The sequence below is a fragment of the Podarcis pityusensis genome (genome assembly GCF_964106645.2).
Source record: "Podarcis pityusensis genome assembly, chromosome: 8".
Taxonomy (NCBI): Eukaryota; Metazoa; Chordata; class Lepidosauria; order Squamata; family Lacertidae; genus Podarcis; species Podarcis pityusensis.
In genome coordinates this window covers 22,139,165-22,160,440 of record NC_138033.1, presented here as the reverse complement: position 1 = coordinate 22,160,440, position 21,276 = coordinate 22,139,165, and positions in this window count along the sequence as shown.

The following is a 21,276-nucleotide window of genomic DNA, read 5'->3' as shown; positions in this document are numbered from 1 at the left end:
GTGGTGTCCAAGGAGGCAATTTTAGGTGAACATCCATTGGAAACAATCAGACAAGTGTATAGATTACTTTTGCCAATGAATTTAAGGCAAGGCTTTCTAGGTCCATTAATTTTACATACTGCAAATTAAAACATCAAACCCCTTTGGCACACTACGTTATCCAGCTTTGGATATACTCACTTTGGCACTTATCTAGGAAGAAAAGAAGTGCATAAAACATTTTACATACTTTTAATTACTTTGCAGGGGTTGTGTGCATGCGTGCACAGAAGTTTATTATTTTATTTTACTTATTTCATGAGATTTGTATACTACATGATTGTAATCATGATTACAAGATTGTAATCATGACCACCAGGTTTCAAAGTCACCAGGAACCAATCACCATCTTTGGGAGGTGCACTAATTTGTTGGATATACATCATAATATGTGGCATAATTATTCTGGAAGCTCTATGCAGCTGAAAACTCCTAATAGAGAGATTCAACATGGGAAGCTGTCTTCTACCAAATAGCTGGTCTCTCTAGAACAGTATTGCCAAGGCTATCCTTCCCTAACTTGATGCCTTCCAGAGGTTTTTGACTACATCTCCCATCAGCCCCAGGGAGGCCAACATCTGGAGGGCATCAGGAGGCCTGCTCCGCTCTGGTCAATGAGAGCTTTCCTCAGGAACAGGCCTTTCCTAACTGTGCTGGCTGAGATGCTTTTGACAGGGGATGGTGGCACCTGAATGTGAGGGCTCCTGCATGTAAAGTGGACACCCCCAGTCTGATGCCTTCTAGAAACTCTGAACTTAAATTCTCATCAGCTGTAGCCAGCATGGTGCATGGTCAAGGACAATGGGAGTTCACAATACCTGGTGGTGAGGAAGACTGTTTCTCAATGCATTCAGTCACTGAGCTTCGGCTCTTTTGCATGCAAATGGTTCCAGGTTCAACTCCTGATATTTCCAGGTAGGGTTGGCGAAGACCCCCACCTGAAACCTCAGAGAGCTACTGCCAGTCAGTGTAGACAGCACTGAGTTAGATAAGACCAGTGGTCTGACTCAGCATAGGGTGAAGCAGCATCCTATGTTCTGTAAGTTGCAGAAACATGGTCAACCTAGAACAAAATAAGAGGGAATTTTTTGTTATGTTTTGTGCTCTTGGTCCCTGAGTTAGTTGCTGGAGAATGAACAACGAATATGGTTTAGAAAGAAAAAAAGAAAAAGAAAGGAAGAGGAGAGAGTGCTTCATTATAGTTGTCTATATTCTGTAAGATAAGAAATGGAAGATTGATAAGCTGTACCAAAAACTATTGAAAATGTGGTAGATGAAAAGCATTAAAGTGTAATGTGTCATTTGTCATGCAGCGGTGTGTTACAACGAGGGTACAGAAACTTCACTGTGTATATTAGGAATTAACAGTGTTAAAACTATGACTCCTCTAGAAAGAAATGTTGATTGGCATCCCTAATATATGGAGGGGATAGAGTGGAACAGGGCAGGATTGTCAAATAGAAGGTTGCTTAATAAGAGCTATGGAGGCCTATGAAAAGTCCACAAGCAGGACATGAGAGCAACAGCATTCTGCCCTCCTGTGGTTCCTCGTAACTGGATTCAGATGTATACTGCCACCAACGGTGGAGGTAGAAGACAGCCATTGTGGCTATTAGCCATTGATAGATTTCTCCTCCAAGAATATGTCCACCCCTCTTTTCAAGCATTCCAAGTTGGTGAGCATCACTACCTCTTGTGGGAGTGAATGCCATACTCCAACAATGGTCTAACAACATGAAGAAATACTTCCCTTTGTCCTGAATTTTCCAAGGTTGCATGGAAAAAGGGTGAAGCAATGGAAACAGCCACCCTGAGTTCTGCTCATGTGTAAAGCCTACACACAAGCAGAAGGAACATAGATGGATTCCCTAAGCTCCACCCCTGTCACTGTGTCCATCACCTTCCAACTTATGGAAAGAGAAGGTATAAAATGGGGAAGAGTTGTGAAGCTCCCTGTGAAATTTAGATTCTGACTATCTGGGCTTCTAATTGTGCAGGGACTGCTCACAAATGGAAGAAGCTTCAGAAATGTCCTTCACAAATTGGTGGCCAACTTAAGGGAGAAGTTTAGCACATTTGACCCCCTGCACTTTGCCTCTTCTCTCTCCCTCTTGGTAAGAACCAACATCAAGAACTCATTGCTCCTCATGGTGTGACCTCAGCCAATAGAGGATCAGTTTATGAGATTGTTCATAACATAGCACCTCATAGCTAATAACAATAACAATAACAATTTTATTATTTATACCCTGCCCATCTCCCAGCAGAATAGTAAAAACATGATAAAACATCAAACGTTAAAAACTTCCCTATACAGGGCTGCCTTCAGATGTCTTCTAAAAGTCGGATAGTTGTTTATTTCCTTGACATCTGAAGGGAGGGTCTTCCATGGAGAGGGCACCACTACTGAGAAGGCCCTCTGCCTGGTTCCCTGTGACAGTATACCTTGCGACATCACTGAGGGCCAACAAAGCCCTCTCATTTCCCACACTGTGAATGGGCAACAAGGGAATGAAACACTGTTGCCAAGGCAACAGGAATACATTCCTTCATGAAGTAAAGGTTACAGCATTTGGACTCTTTAGTTTAGATGAAAAAGTGAGCACGGGGTGATATACAAAATTATCCATGTTCTGGAGAAAGGAGATAGAGAGAAGCTTATTCCCTCCCTCATAATAGTAGAACAAGGACTATTCAATGACACTGAAGATTCAGGAAAGAGTGTTATACAATGTAATGCTAAGTTAAAGGCACTTATATTGGTTCCACTGACTTTTTTTTCTTTTTGGCAGCAGCAGAACATAGTAGTTCCAAGGACTGCATGAGCAGTTTGCTAGTAACTTTGCAATGAGTTTCTGCTCGTGCAAATGTTGTGTCAAATTCCTCTGTTCTGCAGCATTAAAACTCTCACATCTGTTAGTGTGAGCACCCCTGGCCTAGCAGAAGGAGAATATTGGATGCAGCCCAGAGAAAAGAAAATTCTTCTTCACACCCACAAGATGTAATGATGGCCGTCAGCTTGGATGGCTTAAAAGATTTGTTATTTGAGAGTTGTGTACTGTCTTCTGAAAGCCAGTTGCTGAGAATCACAAGTTGGGAGAGTACTGTTGCATTCCAATTCTGCTTGTGGACTTTTCATAGACATCTGGTTGGCCAATGTGACAACAGGATGCTGGTGTAGATGGATCTGGCAGGGCTCTTCTCATGTTATTATGGTAAATAAGTGTCAGGATGCTGTTAGCGGCTCCCAGCTGGTTGCTTAGGCAAGTATAAAGACAAGGAAAGGTTTCTTACCATCCTTTTTTATTTCAATCTTTACAGAGAGAGGCTATAGAACCTCTTGGATAATGGTGTTGTCTTAAGTGAATCTCCGCCACCAGTCTCTCCCACTTCCTCATTCATCACTTCTACAGGTGCTGCTACGTGCCCTCTGCCTTTGAGCTCTTTGCTCTCCTACTTTTAAGGCTCTCCGGGTTCTGGGATGCTTTCTGATGACACCGTGTCAGTCAGCTGCCGCTCCGCTTCTGCCTCCTTCTCCTCCTCTTCTCCCATTATTTTCCAACTTCCCCCTCATTTGCCTCTGAGCTGTGACCTCCCAAAACCACTGTTGTAAATCTATACTGTCTTCCTCTTCCTCCACCCTGGAAGGGTCAGGATGGGGAGGCAGTCTCCACCATTCCTCCTCTGCCCAGTCCCCAACAATAAGAGACAATAAGAGCATATGGTATTGTAATTGTAAATGAGCATGGCATTACAGCTCACCGTCTCCTTCTCTTACCACAAATTGTTGCAACTCAATCACACCCTTATGAACAATCCTCCCATACCATCCAGGGACAGTGGTCCTGTAGCTAAGATACCTATACTGCGATCCCCAGCAACTTTTCTGTAATGGCAGAATATTTCAACCCCAACAGTGCATCATAGCCAAAGCACAATGTAAGGGGTATGTTAATAGCTGTGACTGTTGCTAGAGGTGAGAGCCCAGTCACGCTTCCTGCCCTCTTGTGCCTCACCTCCAGACAAAGCCATGAGAATCAACAAGCAGCTGAATCCATTATTATTTCCAAAGATGGCCTTTCCAAGCTGACAAAGATAAGATAAAACTCAGAGCCAGCCTTCTTCCTCTAAGGAGTTGTTTGTTGCAAATTACTGACAATCAGTCTGGAAAAAGTTTTCCAGCACAATTGATTACATTGTGCAGGGTGGGAGTTGAAACCCTTTGGCTGATTTGGAGTGGGGATGGAAATTGCTTATGATCCCTCTATGTGGATGCCTCATTTACACTAAATACGTACAGAAAAATACACCCAGCCAATTCCCTTAAGGCGCTGGGAGTCATAAGCTGGAGAGGCTGCCTTGAATTCAGAATTTTCATTCAGCTAGCCTTTAACTCTATGGAAACTGCGGCCAGATATATACGATGTAAATAGCAGGTTTTATGGTCCTTGTCCAAAGCACAGAAAAGTCAATGGGTGTCTCTGTGGATTCACTGAGACTCAGATCAGGCCATGTAACATTAAATAGAGATATAGAAGGGGGGAAAGTGAGCAACGGCATCACTAGGGTTACTGCATGAATACCAAGCTGCATTTGCTTGGCTCAAGACCCTGTCTATTTATATTCCCTTTACATGAACAACCAAGCAAACACATTTACTGGCAAGAAATGGTGGCAAAAAGTAGGCATTTGACGCAAGTGCCGAAGTCCATTAATGGGAAATGAATGACTAATTTGCAAACTCATGGGTTCACTCAGGAAAATGAATTCTAAGAGCTGCACTCTTCTATTCAAGGAACAAAAAAAAATTAATCGGTATGACATGCATAATTCAATGCAGGCCGGATAATCAGGTGTTGAGTGTCATTGTTGCATTGTAGATATACATTCAGAGCAGGATGACCTGGGTTTAAATTCTGCTTCAGAAATCAAAATTTCTGGATGATTTACAAAACCATTTTGCACTGAATCAAACCATTTGTTTATGCTGCAGGGTATTGCTTCCTCCAATGAGCAGTGGCTTTCCAAGACCTCAGGCTTCTTTTCAGCCTTGTGTCAGGGTTAGGCTATGGATAACAGAGTCAGAAACTGGATGCTGTGGGGCAAATTAGAAGTCAGGACCAAAGAGCAAATCAGGACTCACCAGGAAGCAGGACCAAGAAGCAAGTCAGAGGTCAGGGGTGAAGCACAACCAGGAGGGATGAACCAAGGAATAAGATGGAATTCACGTCTGAAAAACAACCAAATATACAGGGATACACTGGAACTTAGGAATACCTTGTTGCTCAAGCAAAACCCAACCAGAACAGGAAGCCCTCTTACACCCCTTCCTGTCTAGGAAGCTCTAATAGCTAGTTGGGGAAGGCAGACATGGCACAAGGCTTCAGAAGCTGCTACTTGTACTTTAGTGGTTCATCATACAGACCACTGCACACATATCCACTGTTCTTTCCCCTCCACATCATATATACAGGGCCAAGGGTCAAGTCAGCATGGCAAGCCAGTGATTGCAGCACCATGGATAGCTCCCTGTGAGCAGCTTGCTGAAGGGGAACTGTGGCCTTATGAGTCACATTAATTCAGTTCACCCGTACCTATCTCCACCCCCTTGGTCCAAGGACTGCAGGTATTAAGATGAGAGCTTGTTGCCCTTCTGCCATTATGTCATTGGACAACTTTTTATTTTTAAAAATTGCAAACTGATACGGGACTATGAACTGAACTTACAAAGTGGGGGGTGGGATTTGAGGGAATGAGAAACCGAAAGAAAGCAAAATTGGCAGATCCGCCCACTCTGAAGGAATCCTATTAAGCTGCTGTATTGTTTGAGGCAATGGCTTTGGATGGCAGGCACCAACAGAAGTAATTTAATGGGAGCGATTTGTCCAGCTTTCACAAAGTATTAAGTAAGGAATCTTTTTTTGCAGCCTATCAACCTATCTACCTATTCTGACTAACCCAAATCCTGATTTCAAGTGGGCCCCTTTAGAGATACCTGTGGCTATTCCAAGGCAAAGTGGGTGTCTTCCTTCAAAATGTCCAAAACCAAATCAGCCAGCATTCCTAATTCCTGAATTGGGGCTCAATCCGAATCTCATATACAGTGCACACCCATAAAACATATTCCATAGAATGATTACTGCAGGGAATGTTCCTACCATGTTATATTCTACCTCCTTTGCATGCCATGCAGTTATTAATGCATAACAGGTCAGCTCTGCTGTCCAAAAAGGTCTTTGTTGCCTGAGAATGTAAAGCAAATACATTAATTCTAGGAAGGATGCCAAGGGATCCATAAACAAGGAAAACCAGTGTTAACTAAACAGAACATGGTGTTGCTATGCCAGATTTTAAAGAATGTTGCTGCTTTTCTTCAAGGGCAGTAAAGCATGTTCTTATGTCTATCCTCTGCAAAGAATAGGATCTGGAAATCACCTGGCTGCCACAGAAGTTACCAGCATGTAATGGATGCATATGTGTCCTCTCTACCCATCCCACTGAAATTAAGTTTGGGAGAATCATTCTTTTGTAGCCAACAGAGCAGGTCGTGATGTATATTTGACTGAAGTTTGTCTGTGTCAATTAGCTAGTGGGCTAAGGAACAGAGGTGAAAGCTGTTTCCTGGTCCTGCTGGATCTCTCAGTGACCTTTGACATCATTGACCATGACATCCTTCTGGACCGTCTAGAGGAGTTGGGAGCTGGGGACACTGTTATGCAGTGGTTCCACTCCTTTCTCCTGGGCCGTGTCCAGAAAGTGTTGTTGGGGGGTGAGTGATCAAACCCCTGGGCTCTCACTTGTTGGGTGCTTCAGGGCTCCATCCTCTCCCCAATGCTTTTCAACATCTATATGAAGTCACTGGGAGAGATCATCAGGGGGTTTGGGCTGGGTGTTCACCAGTATGCAGATGATACCCAGCTCTAGCTCCCCTTCAAATCAGAACTAGTGAAAGCAGTGTAGGTCCTTTGTGAGTGTCTGGACATGGTTGGAGGATGGATGGTGGCTAATGGATTGAGGTTGAATCCTGACAAGACAGAAGTACTGTTTTGGGGGGACAGGTGTGTGTGTGTGTGTGTGTGTGTGTGTGGCATTCCCTGGCCTTGAATGGGGTGATTCTGCCCCTGAAGGGCCAGGTGTACAGCCTAGGAGTCATTTTGGACTCACAGTTGTCCAAGCAGGAACAAGTCAATTTTGTTTCCTGGGCAGCTGTCTATCAGTGCCACCTGGTGTGTCAGCTGAGACCCCACCTGCCCACAGACTGTCTAGCTAGAGTGGTGCATGTCCACTTGGACTATTGCCATGTGCTCTACATGGGGCTACCTTAGAAGGTGACTCGGAAGCTACAACTAATCCAGAATACATCAGCTAGACTGGTGACTAGGAATTGCCACCAGGACCATATAACACCAGTCCTAAAGGATCTTCATTGGCTCCCAGTGTGATTCTGATCACAATTCAAAGTCTTGGTGCTGACCTTTAAAGCCCTTAATGGCCTCAGTCCAGTATACCTGAAGGAGTGTCTCCACCCCCATCTCTCAGCCCTGACACTGAAGTCCTCCTCTGAAGGTCTTCTGCTGTTCACTTACTGCAAGAAGTGAAGTTACGGGTAACCAGACAGAGGGCTTTTTCGGTAGTGGTGCTCTCCCCTTGGAACATGCTCCATATGTCAAAGAGATAAAGAACTATACAACTTTTAGAAGACATCTGAAGGCAGTCCTGTTTAGGGAAGTTTTTAATGTTTGATGTTTTACCATATTTTAAATATTCTGGTGGGAGCTGCCCAGAGTGGCTGGGGAGGCCCAGCCAGACAGGTAGGGTGAAAATAATAAAATTATTATTGATATAATTAGCTATGAGGAAGATTTTAAGATTTGATGCTTTAAGCCACCCAGAGTTGTTGTTATTATCATTACTAAGTTCAAGGTGCTGATTCTGACATGCAAAGCCCAATGCTGCTTTGGACCAGGACACCTAAAATATAATCTTGCCTCTTATATACCCAACTGAGTTCTGCAGAAGAAGGCATCCAGTAGATACTATCAGGAGGTCCGTTTTGTATATTATAAGAATTGTGTCTTTAGTGTGGTGGCACATGCCGCTTGGAATGTAAGGAAGGTGGCATATGAACACCAACATTAATATCATCATCTGTAGTGCTCATGTCAGCTCCTCTGGTTGGCAATTGTTCCCAGTGGCCCCAAAACATTGGCAATTCCTATTATCATACTGGGCTTGTTGTAGGACAGTAGATGGGTGGCATCAGTTGTGTTATGCAGATATGGTCACATTGCTACCTACTTGGATTGTATAAATTGGTATACCCCTGCTTGGGAAGTGTGAATTACATAGCTTTGAGTTAAAATGGGAACCAAATTGAATTTTTTCCCATTCACAATGCACACACCCTTAGGAGATGTGGGCCAGCTTCTTAATATCATTTATTCTGTTCTGAAGTTCTGAGGTAAGTGTGGATTCTTACATAGGCAGGAAGGTGCCACCTACACCCAAATAAGAGGTATCTGCAAAGAACCGACTTCTTTGCACTGCGCATAATTAACTTAAGGAATGTTACTGTGGCCAATAGCTTCATTCCTTAAAAGGAATGAAACAGAGGCATGGGAAAGTCTATCAGCAGTTGCATATTAGCGCTATATGCAGTGTCTAAGTTCAGAGCAATCTTTCACTGACTACCAGTCTTTGGGGAGGCACAGTGGGAGAAGGCTATTGGCTTCATGTCCTGCCTGAAGGCTCCTCAGAGACATCTGATTGGCTGCTGTGCAAAACAGGATGCTGGTCTGATGGAGGAGGGCGCTTCCTATGGTTCTTACATGCTTCTCATTTTTAGGGCTTATTTTCATATTCATTTTGCAGCTGATAAAATCACCCCAGAGGATGAAAGTTGGATAAAAGCCCTTTAAAAGTTATTGCATGTTTGGTGGTTTCCTGTAGGGATAGGTTCAGCCAAATGGCTCTCTGTGAGAAAATGAGGCAGTAAACTCGCCATGTGAGAACTTTTAGCGTGGCAGATGGAAGGTTGCAAACGGGCCCCTCATCTCTAGAGATGGCCCCTCGTGTCCTGGCACGATATGAAATTCTGTGGCCTTTGGCAATATCCATTTAACATTGCCCGAGCCACTGAAATCTCCAGATACTATTCTTTGCTGGTTTTCATGAAGGTTACAAGAGGCCACACTGAATAGGAGGTAGCCTCCCCCATTGCTATAATTGCAGTCAGATCAAAACAATATGTTTCCATGGAAACCACAGTTCATTTCCCACAGCCCACTCAGTCCTTGGCTAAAACTGGATTAACTTAATTGGGAAGGGCTATGCAGAACCATATTTGGGGGCCCAGTATGTTTATGCTGTAAATCCCGTCTTATCCTTTTCAAGGGGTGTATGTGTGCCATGATAAATATTCTACATATATGCAGCCTGGGATACACAAGTTTCTTCCCTCTTGAAACACCTTCATATCTTGCACCCTCAAATCGCCATATTCTGAACTTTTCTGTAGCTGGGGCACTGAGCCCTGTCTTGCAGAGAAACTGCTATGCTATGAGTTGCAGAGGATTTTATAGGAGCCCAAGGTATAGGGCAGGGACAGGAAGCATCAGGTCTGAAAGCAGACCTCCAAGTCACTCTATCTGGCCCCCAGGGCTCTCCCAGGTCACACACCCCTCCCTTCAGCTACAACCCTCACTGGTCCTTCTTCAGACACCTCGTGGAGTGTTCTCACCTGGCTGGAGTGTGGCCTTGAACTTTGATAATGTCTCTTGCTTTCTAGGATGGAAAACAAGTTTGTGTAGAACATAGCCTACTGTACAAATTTCCATTCATCCAGGGCTGGATTAAGACCTTCAGAGGCCCTAAATACTCAAAACATTATGGAGCCACTCATAGATCGTTAAAAAATAGTAATACAAGTGAATAGAAAAATAGGGGGAAAGTGTGTACTGGAGTATAAGGAAGTGTTACAAAGTTCTGATTTTTCCCATGATGACTTTAAAAAAAATATATCAAATTATTTGAAAAACAATTCTACATTTTTGGAGGGTTGCACCCAAATATAGACCAATATTTTCAGCTTGTGTTCTGTTTCCAGCATCCTCTTCCTCCTCATGCTTTTCTTGTGGACTTCAAGATGACAAGTCATCTTTAATTATTCTCTGAGATAACAAAGGAGCAATCGTGGCTGTTTTGTTCTTCCCTTGACAAGTTAAGACTAGAACAAGAAACACCCTACAAAAAATAACTTTATTATTTCCTTTCCTACAAGCATCTCTCTCTGTCAGTGTGATGGCAGCAGGTGAAGTCCACTCTCTAACCAAGATTCTCCAAAGTGAAGCAAGACTGTGAAAGTTTCAATATACTTTGGGGGGCTCCATGCAGAAGCCATATTAATTTACAAACTTATATGCTTCTGCATGCCTTGGGAGTCCCTATAGGCATATTGAAACATTAGTGGTTCTGCTTCATTTCCAAACTGATTGGCACTCAGCCACCCAAGTTCGCTTTCAGTAGGGACGATAACGATAATAATACACAGTACACAGACAAACCAGTGGTATGTGCTGCTGATTAACATTTATTTATTTAGAGCATTTGTACTCTGCTCTTCAGCCCAAAAGGCTGTTAGAGTGGCTTACATACCACCAATTAAAACAAGACAGTCCTTCCCAGCAGGCTTAAAATCTAAAACAAAAACAGGGCATAGAAGGGGGAAAGGACAGGGAGGGAAGAGCAGGGAAAAACAAGCTCAGGCACTAATTCTTAGACCATTGTTCTTCTAATGACCAGGTGGCACAGTTCTGAGGCAGGAGGTGCCTGATGGAGCTGGTCTTTCAGCAAAAGCTGATGGAAGGAGTCCTTCTTCCCTTCTCCTCCCACTGAGGCAGCTTGATGGAATGGCTTGCCTCTAGATGATGGCTGAGGAAGAGAGAGGAGGACTGATGGAGTTGGTCAAAGTGAGCCCTCCTTCCCAGGCCTGTGCCTTGTGCCTGAAAATTTATGGCTTGCATATATACCATTATTTGCCAAGTTGGCTCATTGGGAAAGGTGAAGGGTGGAAATGTAAGCATAAATGGATGCATCTATTTTCTTAAAGGGACGCGGGTGGCGCTGTGGGTTAAACCACAGAGCCTAGGAATTGCCAGTCAGAACGTCGGCGGTTCGAATCCCCGTGACCGGGTGAGCTCCCGTTGCTCGGTCCCTGCTGCTGCCAACCTAGCAGTTTGAAAGCATGTCAAAGTGCAAGTACCTTCCAGCGGGAAGGTAGACGGCGTTTCCGTGCACTGCTCTGGTTTGCCAGAAGCTGCTTAGTCATGCTGGCCACATGACCTGGAAGCTGTACACCGGCTCCCTTGGCCAATAAAGCGAGATGAGCGCCACAACCCCAGAGTTGGCCACAAATGGACCTAATGGTCAGGGGTCCCTTTATCTTTACCTATTTTCTTAGCCCCATGTCTTCCTATGGTTCCATTTTTATTTTATTTTTGCCGCATTTATAACCCACAGTTTTTTTTTTTATTGCCCCCGTTCAAAAAACGCCAGTGCTTTGTGCTAAGGTTGATCTTAGTGCTTCACAAAGTAAGCGCATTTCCAAAACTTAGTGAAAGACTCTGCGTGCGTACATCAATATGTCACTTTCCTTGTCTCCCCCATGACTGCCCTTTAGAAAGTAAATATGGCATATTTCAGTGCCAATCTGCTGGTTCTGTAAACCCCCAAAGACTGTGGCTTGGAGGAGGAGATGAGAGCATATTTTGTCCATGGGTAGATTTCAGTGAAAGCGACAGATGTCTTTCATTAAACCTCCCCAGAACGAGCTGTTCAGGAAGCAATATGTATTCAGGCAATATAAATATTTCATAAAGCCATAATAGATGTTATCATAGATCCTCCATCCAATATTTATTGCGCCCATAATCTGTGATACACTGTGCCGGGCCACGCACTTCCTCTAGCACAGACACCCAGGTATGTAGGAGATCATATGGAGTACACTGTGAGATCTGCCGTAAATTGTTCTTAAAAAGACTTGGAAGCTATTTGTTATTTCCAGTGCTTTGGCTGCCCTGCTGCTGGTGATGGTGGGGTTTCTGAGGATAATGAAACAAATCTGTTTGTTGAAGGCAGCTTTTTATGGTGGGGTTTCAAAGCAGACAGACTTAGTATAAATCTCCATCCTTAGGCCATCAGAAAACATTTAAACTGCAGTTTCATGACCTAAGAAACTTCCAGTGGATTCAAGTAAGAGAATCTAGGAATCTAGGAATCTACATGGCTGCAGATTTCTCTATGGTCAGAAAACAAAGGACACATCCCAAACTCTCCTCTGAATTTTCTCCTGGAGTTGGGAGCCCTAAATATTCAGCTCAGCATTCCCATTAGTGGGCAGCTCTGCTCTGATGGAAGGTTGCAATGTATGGGACTTCTTTGTTTAGAGAGGCACCATTGTTTAGAGAGGCACCTTTTTGAGGAGCAAAAAGGGCTTTCTTGTGTGTGTGTGTGTGTGTGTGTGTGTGTGTGTGTTTCTTTGTGGCTGATTAGCTGCTCTCCCTGTGCAAAGGTCAGAGGGGGCAGGGTTTCTGTTGAGGCAGGTGATTAGCTGTGGGAGGAGCTTATCAGAGCTTGCAGGGCAGCAGTTGAAGAAGGAGCAAAAAGGGTTTTCTTGTGTGTGTGTGTTTCTTTGTGGCTGATTAGCTGCTCTCCCTGTGCAAAGGTCAGAGGGGGCAGGGTTTCTGTTGAGGCAGGTGATTAGCTGTGGGAGGAGCTTATCAGAGCTTGCAGGGCAGCGGCGCGCGCAGTTTGATCCATCTTTTAGATTTAGGGGAGCTAGTCTCAAACGTTTGTTGGGGGAGACCTAGGTTTTTTTGTGGGGGGAGTTATTTGTCCTGTCTTCACGCTTTTTATGATGGAGGACCACTGTAGCCACCCCCAACGACACGTTCTCAAGATGGAGGGGGAGGGAACAGCTGCAGTCGCCTGCGGTTCCTGCGCAATGTTTGCCATCTTGCCAAAGGTTGCAGGCAGCTTTACCTGCAGCAATTGCATGTTGATTGCCCTCTTAACAGACAAAGTCCAGCAACTGGAGGAACGTGTAGCTACGCTCCAAAGAATTAGAGAGCTGGAGCTCTTCTTGGAAGCAACAGAGCACACCGTCTCCACCAAGGAGGAGACAGGGGACTGCCCTGAGAATGAGGCTAGTTCACCAACACAGGAGCCAGATATATGGAGAAACGTGACTCAAAGAAGTAGGAGGCGCAGGGTTCGCTCTTGTCAGGGGTTCAGGAGCAGAGGCAAGGGCAAGGGAGGAAACAGAGAGCGAGGGAGAGGAGGCAGAAGAAAAGATGAGTGATGACGACGACCCGAGATCTCCGAGTCTTTCCAGTGAATCAGAAGATTCACAGAAAGGAGCACCAGTGGCCAGGGCAAGGGGGGAGCCTAGGGGGACACCCCAGGAAGATAGAGCCAGAGGGGACTCAGAGGGGAGCAGTTGGAAATCAGGACCAGCGTCACCGCCAGAGAGCAGGGAAGAGGAAGGGCGCCAGGGATCAAGCGCTGGCAGCTCACAACAGGGGGGAGGGCACGAGTCAGGAGTGGCCACACCTCCATCGGGGAGCGAAGAAACGGTCAGACGGAAGGTGGAAGGTTGGGCGCGCGTGCCAAGTTCAAATGCACAGGAAGGTGGCGCAGTAGGCAGCCCGGAAAGGGAGCCAGGTCCTAAAGCCCGCCGAAAGGAGGGAGAAGAGTCAGGGGGGTCAGCGTCAGCGTCAGAGGAATCCCGGAAGGAAGAGACCCCGGGGGGCAGAGGGACCCAGAGAAGAACAGTCAGGCGGAAAAGGTGGAGCAAGGCTAGGATATTAAGTTGGTGTACAAGGGGCGGAGACTCAGATGGAGCTTCGCCGATCTAACCATGAGACGTAGAGTTGCACGCAGCAGCTTGAGAATGGAAACTGTAACTCAATAAAGACTTTTATTTAATGATCGCTGGCTAGCGTGATCCTCTGTGAGCTAGGATCTGGAAGCAGCTCTGACAGCTCTGATTGTTTAGAAATACACAATCGCTTTGAGGTCCTCTCCCCTAGCATGCAAGATGAAGAGCAGACTCCATTTGAGGATCTCTCCCTCATTACAGTCGATCAGGTATATGAAGACGAGCAGCAAAGTCAGTCCTCAGGGAATGTGCAGGCGACCTTGGAACGGACAGCTCATGGAAGAACCCCGACCAAACCTAAGAGGAGGCGTGTAGTGGTGATAGGGGATTCCCTACTGAGGGGAACAGAAGCAGTGATCTGTGGGCCTGACAAGATGTCTCGGGAAGTGTGCTATCTCCCCAGGGCTAAGATCCAAGATGTAACTGAACGACTGCAAGGAATCATAAAACCCACTGACAAATACCCCTTCCTCTTGGTTCATGTGGGAACCAATGACACTGCAAGCAATAGCCTCCAGAAGATCAAAAGAGACTATGAGGCTCTGGGCAGGAAATTGAAGCAATTAAATGCACAAATGGTCATCTCATCTGTCCTCCCAGTTGAACGACGTGGCCCAGGGAGAGAGGGAAAAATAGTGGAAGTGAACAGCTGGCTTTGCAAATGGTGTAAACAGGAACGGTTTGGATTCTTAGATCACGGACTGCAGTTTCTTGAAGATGGACTTCTGGCAAGCGATGGGCTGCACCTCACAACGGTTGGGAGAAATGTTTTTGCCAAAAATCTCAGAAACCTCATCAGGAGGGCATTAAACTGATTAATGTGGGGGAGGGAGACAGTGCTCCTGATGGTAGGAGTCTATCAATTGATGAAGATGATCATCCAAATGTCATAGACCAAATGGAGCAAACAGCACGCAGACCTAGTGGTGGGAGGAAAAAATCCTTAAATAAGAGACACAGGGGAATGATTAATGGACTTCAATGTCTGTACACTAATGCGCATAGCATGGGAAATAAACAAGATGAGCTTGAGCTCTTGGTACAGCAAACTAAATATGACATAATAGGCATCACTGAAACCTGGTGGGATAAGTCCCACGATTGGAATGTAATAATGGGGGGATACAATCTGTTTCAGAGAAACAGACCAGACAAGAAAGGAGGAGGAGTGGCGTTATATGTCAGGGATGTGTATACCTGTGAAGAGATCCAAGATTTAGAACCTCAAAGCCAAAGTGAGAGCATTTGGGTCAAAATTAAGGGAGAGAAGAATAACAGTGACCTCATTGTGGGAGTTTACTATAGATCCCCAAGCCAAACGGAGGACATAGATGATGCCTTCCTGGAACAGATGGCCAAGCATGCAAAAGGAAGGGAGATAGTAGTAATGGGGGACTTCAATTACCTGGATATTTGTTGGATGTCAAACTCAGCCAAGAGCATAAGGTCAAACAGATTCCTCACTGGCCTTGCAGACAACTTCATTGTCCAGAAAGTGGGAGAAGCAACAAGAGGAACAGCCATTTTAGATCTGGTCCTAACCAATGTTGATGACCTGGTTAGTGGGGTAGAAGTGGAAGGATCATTAGGCGCGAGTGATCATGCTCTTCTGAAGTTTACTATACAGCGGAAAGGAGCAGCCAAGCATACTAGGACTCAATTTCTTGACTTTAAGAAAGCCGACTTCATAAAACTTAGGGAAGTGCTGGGTGAGATCCCATGGACAGTAATACTAAAAGGAAAGGGAGCTCATGATGGCTGGGAGTTTGTTAAGAGGGAGATACTAAAAGCACAACGTCAGGCAATACCAATGAGACGGAAACATGGAAGGTGCCTAAAGAAGCCAGGGTGGCTATCTAAAGAACTTTTAACTGAGTTAAGATTAAAAAAGGATGTGTACAAAAAATGGAAAAGGGGGGAAACCACCAAAGAGGAATTCAAACAAATAGCCAGCACGTGTAGACACAAAGTCAGAAAAGCTAAAGCACAGAATGAACTCAGGCTTGCTAGAGAGGTTAAAAGCAACAAAAAAGGCTTTTATGGGTATGTTCGTAGCAAAAGGAAGAACAAAGAAACAGTGGGGTCACTCAGAGGAGAAGATGGTGAAATGCAAACAGGGGACACAGAAAGGGCTGAACTCCTCAATGCCTTCTTTGCCTCAGTCTTCTCCGATAAAGAAAACAATGCCCGACCTGAAGAATTTGGAGCAAATGATTCAGCAAAGGAAACACAGCCCAGAATAACTAAGGAGATAGTACAAGAATACTTGGCTAGTTTAGATGTATTCAAGTCTCCAGGGCCAGATGAACTGCATCCAAGAGTATTAAAAGAACTGGCAGATGTGATCTCAGAACCACTGGCAGTCATCTTTGAGAATTCCTGGAGAACAGGCGAAGTCCCGGCAGACTGGAGGAGGGCAAATGTTGTCCCTATTTTCAAAAAGGGGAAAAGAGAGGACCCAAATAATTACCGCCCAGTCAGTCTGACATCAATACCAGGGAAGATTCTGGAGCAGATCATTAAGCAAACAGTCTGTGAGCACCTAGAAAGGAATGCTGTGATCACCAATAGTCAGCATGGATTTCTGAAAAATAAGTCATGTCAGACTAACCTGATCTCGTTTTTTTGACAGAATTACAAGCCTGGTAGGTGAAGGGAACGCAGTGGATGTAGCCTACCTTGATTTCAGCAAGGCATTTGACAAGGTGCCCCATGATATTCTTGTAAAGAAGCTGGTAAAATGCAGTCTTGACTATGCTACCACTCAGTGGATTTGTAACTGGCTGACTGACCAAACCTAAAGGGTGCTCATCAATGGTTCCTCTTCATCCTGGAGAAGAGTGACTAGTGGGTTCTGTCTTGGGCCCGGTCTTATTCAACATCTTTATCAACGACTTGGATGATGGACTCAAGGGCATCCTGATCAAATTTGCAGATGACACCAAACTGGGAGGGGTGGCTAACACCCCAGAGGACAGGATCACACTTCAAAACAACCTTGACAGATTAGAGAACTGGGCCAAAACAAACAAGATGAATTTTAACAGGGAGAAATGTAAAGTATTGCACTTGGGCAAAAAAATGAGAGGCACAAATACAAGATGGGTGACACCTGGCTTGAGAGCAGTACATGTGAAAAGGATCTAGGAGTCTTGGTTGACCACAAACTTGACATGAGCCAACAGTGTGACGCGGCAGCTAAAAAAGCCAATGCAATTCTGGGCTGCATCAATAGGAGTATAGTATCTAGATCAAGGGAAGTAATAGTGCCACTGTATTCTGCTCTGGTCAGACCTCACCTGGAGTACTGTGTCCAGTTCTGGGCACCACAGTCCAAGAAGGACACTGACAAACTGGAACGTGTCCAGAGGAGGGCAACCAAAATGGTCAAAGGCCTGGAAACGATGCCTTATGAGGAACGGCTAAGGGAGCTGGGCATGTTTAGCCTGGAGAAGAGGAGGTTAAGGGGTGATATGATAGCCATGTTCAAATATATAAAAGGATGTCACATAGAGGAGGGAGAAAGGTTGTTTTCTGCTGCTCCAGAGAAGCGGACACGGAGCAATGGATCCAAACTACAAGAAAGAAGATTCCACCTAAACATTAGGAAGAACTTCCTGACAGTAAGAGCTGTTCGACAGTGGAATTTGCTGCCAAGGAGTGTGGTGGAGTCTCCTTCTTTGGAGGTCTTTAAGCAGAGGCTGGACAACCATATGTCAGGAGTGCTCTGATGGTGTTTCCTGCTTGGCAGGGGGTTGGACTCGATGGCCCTTGTGGTCTCTTCCAACTCTATGATTCTATGATTCTATGTCAGAAGTTCATACAATTTTGCATGACATGGAGAAAGTGGACAGGGACATTTTTTTCTCTGTCTCCCATAACATTGGCAACCAATGAAGCTGAGTGTTGCAAGATTCAGGAGAGATAAAAGAAAGTACTTCTTCAAGCAGTGTGTAGTTAAACTATGGAACTCACAGCTGCAAGAGGCAGTGATGACCACTAAGGCCCAGAGAACATTGCCGCGCTATCCTCCTCATCTGGTTCTTATTTGGGTAACACCCAAATAGAGTTTAAGTTCATGAGGAATTGTATGCATTAAAAAGTAATAGGAGCATATTGTCAGACCACTGGCCCATTGAAATAAGCAGGAGGAAGCTGACAGCCAGTGCCATCCCCTGGGACAGTTGTAAAGAAGAAGAAGAAGAGGAGGAGGAGTTTGGACTTGATATCCTGCCTTTCACTCCCCTTAAGGAGTCTCAAAGTGGCTAGCAATCTCCTTTCCCTTCCTCCCCCACAACAAACACTCTGTGAGGTGTGTGAGGCTGAGAGACTTCAGAGAAGTGTGACTAGCCCAAGGTCACCCAGCAGCTGCATGTGGAGGAGCGGGGAAGTGAACCTGGTTCACCAGATTATGAGTTCACAGCTCTTAACCACTGCACCATGCTGGCAGATGGGAGCTAACTAAGGGGAGACTGAGGGTGTTGGGGCAGCCATTGGTCTATCTAGCTCAGTATTATCTACACTGACTGGCATTTCTGGAACCAACTAACATGCGAATGAGCACTAAACTTGCACTAGATTTCCAGAAGTGGCTTTTCCATTGTACGGAAGTTCAAATATAATGCGGAAACAAACATTGAGGAATACACCAAGGAAACAGAACCAAGTGCCATGTGAGTGGAGCTTAACTGACAATCACCATTCTCATACTGTTTGTATGTGCAAGTGTGATGAATTTGACAAGCAAAGGAAGTGCTGGACTTCATCTACATTTCCATTAACCAGGAGTGCTGTTGACACACAGGTGCAATTGGTGATGCCCTGAGCCAATCGTTTCCTCCCTGCTCCATTCGCAGGCAGCAGGAGTGTGTGTGTTTGTCATTTTCCTGGTTTTTTGTCGCTTTAGTCTGACACTACCTGATAAAGATCTGAAACCCTTGAAAACGAGAGCCTGACAAGCCGCGGTCTAATTTGACACATTTACAACAAGGGCGGCATTCATTGCATTAGACAAGTTGATGCAGCTCTCAAAGCCAGGAGAGGAATAGCATGTTGGAGTGGCACAGATGCCCCCTCCTTTCTATTGTGTTATCTCTCACTAATCATTCCCAGGCACTCCCTAGTAATATTAATCAAAGGCTCAAGCATCACTCCTTCGTGTGCTAATGATTCATTTCTCTGAGCGGAGGAACTTTGAAGAGCTCACAATTGAGTGGTAAGCAGGACAGGGAGAATTCACTTGAAATACAGTTTTCATAATATGAATGTCTTTGTTCCTACAGACATTTCCCAGCGATCCTTTCAATAGCCTGGGAGATTGAAATCTTTATTTGCAATCCCATATATGGTTGTGATTGCAAACATCATGTCAGCAATTGACTGTACTGAAGGCCATCTTGGTCTCTGACAGGTCTGGTTCCCATTACTGCTTCAGACAAGCATTCTGAGGAGTTCTGGATTGCTGGTGTTTTAATCTCCTACAGTGCTTCACAGAGATGCTACACCAGGGTCAGTTTGGAGAGAAGTAAAACGTTAGCTCCTATTAGGTCTATATTACTGTACCCAAGGACAGCTATCTGGTGCTGACTTGGGTGCTAATGAGGTGCTGATGTCTGCTTATTCATCCCATGTCCTGAACACAAATCAATCCAGAGAATGCAATCAGTATTGGCTATTGTTGTTTCTTCTAGTTGCCAAAGGATACATAAAGGATACAAAGGATACATAAATGATTGTGTCTCTCCCATTCACATTTCCTTTGCACTGAAATGAATGTAGTGGAATAGCATTAATGACAACAAAAGTTATGTAGTCTAGCCAATTATTTACATAATTTGCATAATTTTACCACAGTGAGACAAATACCATATGAACCCATATGAACTGACCCAGATCCTGCAATCATCATCTAAGGCCCTTCTTCGTGTGCATGAGAGATCTGGAGAGTGGCAACAGGAGAATGGGTCTTTTCTGTGGTGGCTTCCTGCTTGTGGAATGCTCTACCTAGGGAGGCTCACCTGGTGCCTTTGTTACATATCTTTAGGTGCCAGGTAAAAACATTCCTCTAATCCCAGCCAGGCTTTGGGCTAATTAAGCAATCTATGGGCTTTTAAACTGTGGGGTGTGTGCTATTGTTTCTGTTTGTTACTATGTTATGTTTCTCTATGCTTTTATATTGTAAACAGCCCTGTCATCCTCAGATAAAGGGCTGGGTAGCAATTTTAACAACAACATAGATTTTAGCAGAAGACAAACTGCAGCAGAATGGAAACAGTGCTGTGTGTAATGAATTTAGGGCAGAATAGAAAACAAGGGCTTCTTACATCCCTTCCTGTGTCACCATTTCTGTGTGCATGGGAAGCTTACCCACCAGCTAAAAGGCTTCTAGGATCATTTTCTACATGAAGGGGGGGGGGGACCCACCCCGCCCATACCCTAACAAGTCTGAATTGATTCACAGGAAATATGGGATGAAACGGATGCTTTCCTTAATTAAACCTTCTACTTTGAAGGAGTGCTCCCTCTTTGTCCCATCATTTCATTTCATTTCCCTCTGCTTCTAGATAGGGAAGCACCAAGGCAACTGGCTATTTAAGAAGTTGGATCCTGGCACTTATAAGCATAGCATCCCTTAATGTTAAATATAGACTAATGACCTCCAGAGGGAGACCATGCCTGTGTGCTAGAACCTCATTACTCCATCCCTGCCTCAGGCAGGCGAGCAGGTCCTAGGAATTCACCTCGAAACAGAAAAATAAATAAATAAATAAATTTCAAGCTGTACTTTTCTCAAAGGCATCCAAGCTGGAGAAGAGGTGGCCTGGGCTGTCAATATTTGATAGAAGCTTATAATTAGCTGCTTCATTTCAGTATGGGGTCATTTGACTCCTAAACAATCCCTTGTGGTTTTGAATTACATGATCCCACATTCATCTTGTCTAGACGCTTGACAATTCTTACACAGTTGATTCTTATTCCAGAAGTCGCAGGGCTGCTCATGATTTGCAGTATTATACTGTTGGAATTGAGATTTGGAATGGTTTTGCTTTCATTAACCCCCCCCCCCCATTTTCTAATATAATTATAGTTTTGCTTGTTTCATGTTTAGACATTCCTGAAATTGTCCCAGTTGTGAAAACTGCTGTGAGGGCCTTGAAATGCTTTTGAGGTGCTGAGTGTTTGGGGGACATGTGGATGTCTTCCTCAACAACTAATTATGTTGGTAGCATTCCTTATGGGGAACGTTCTTTGCAGTTGTCATCTGAAGAAGATTTCCCCAAGCAAGGCCTTTATCTGGA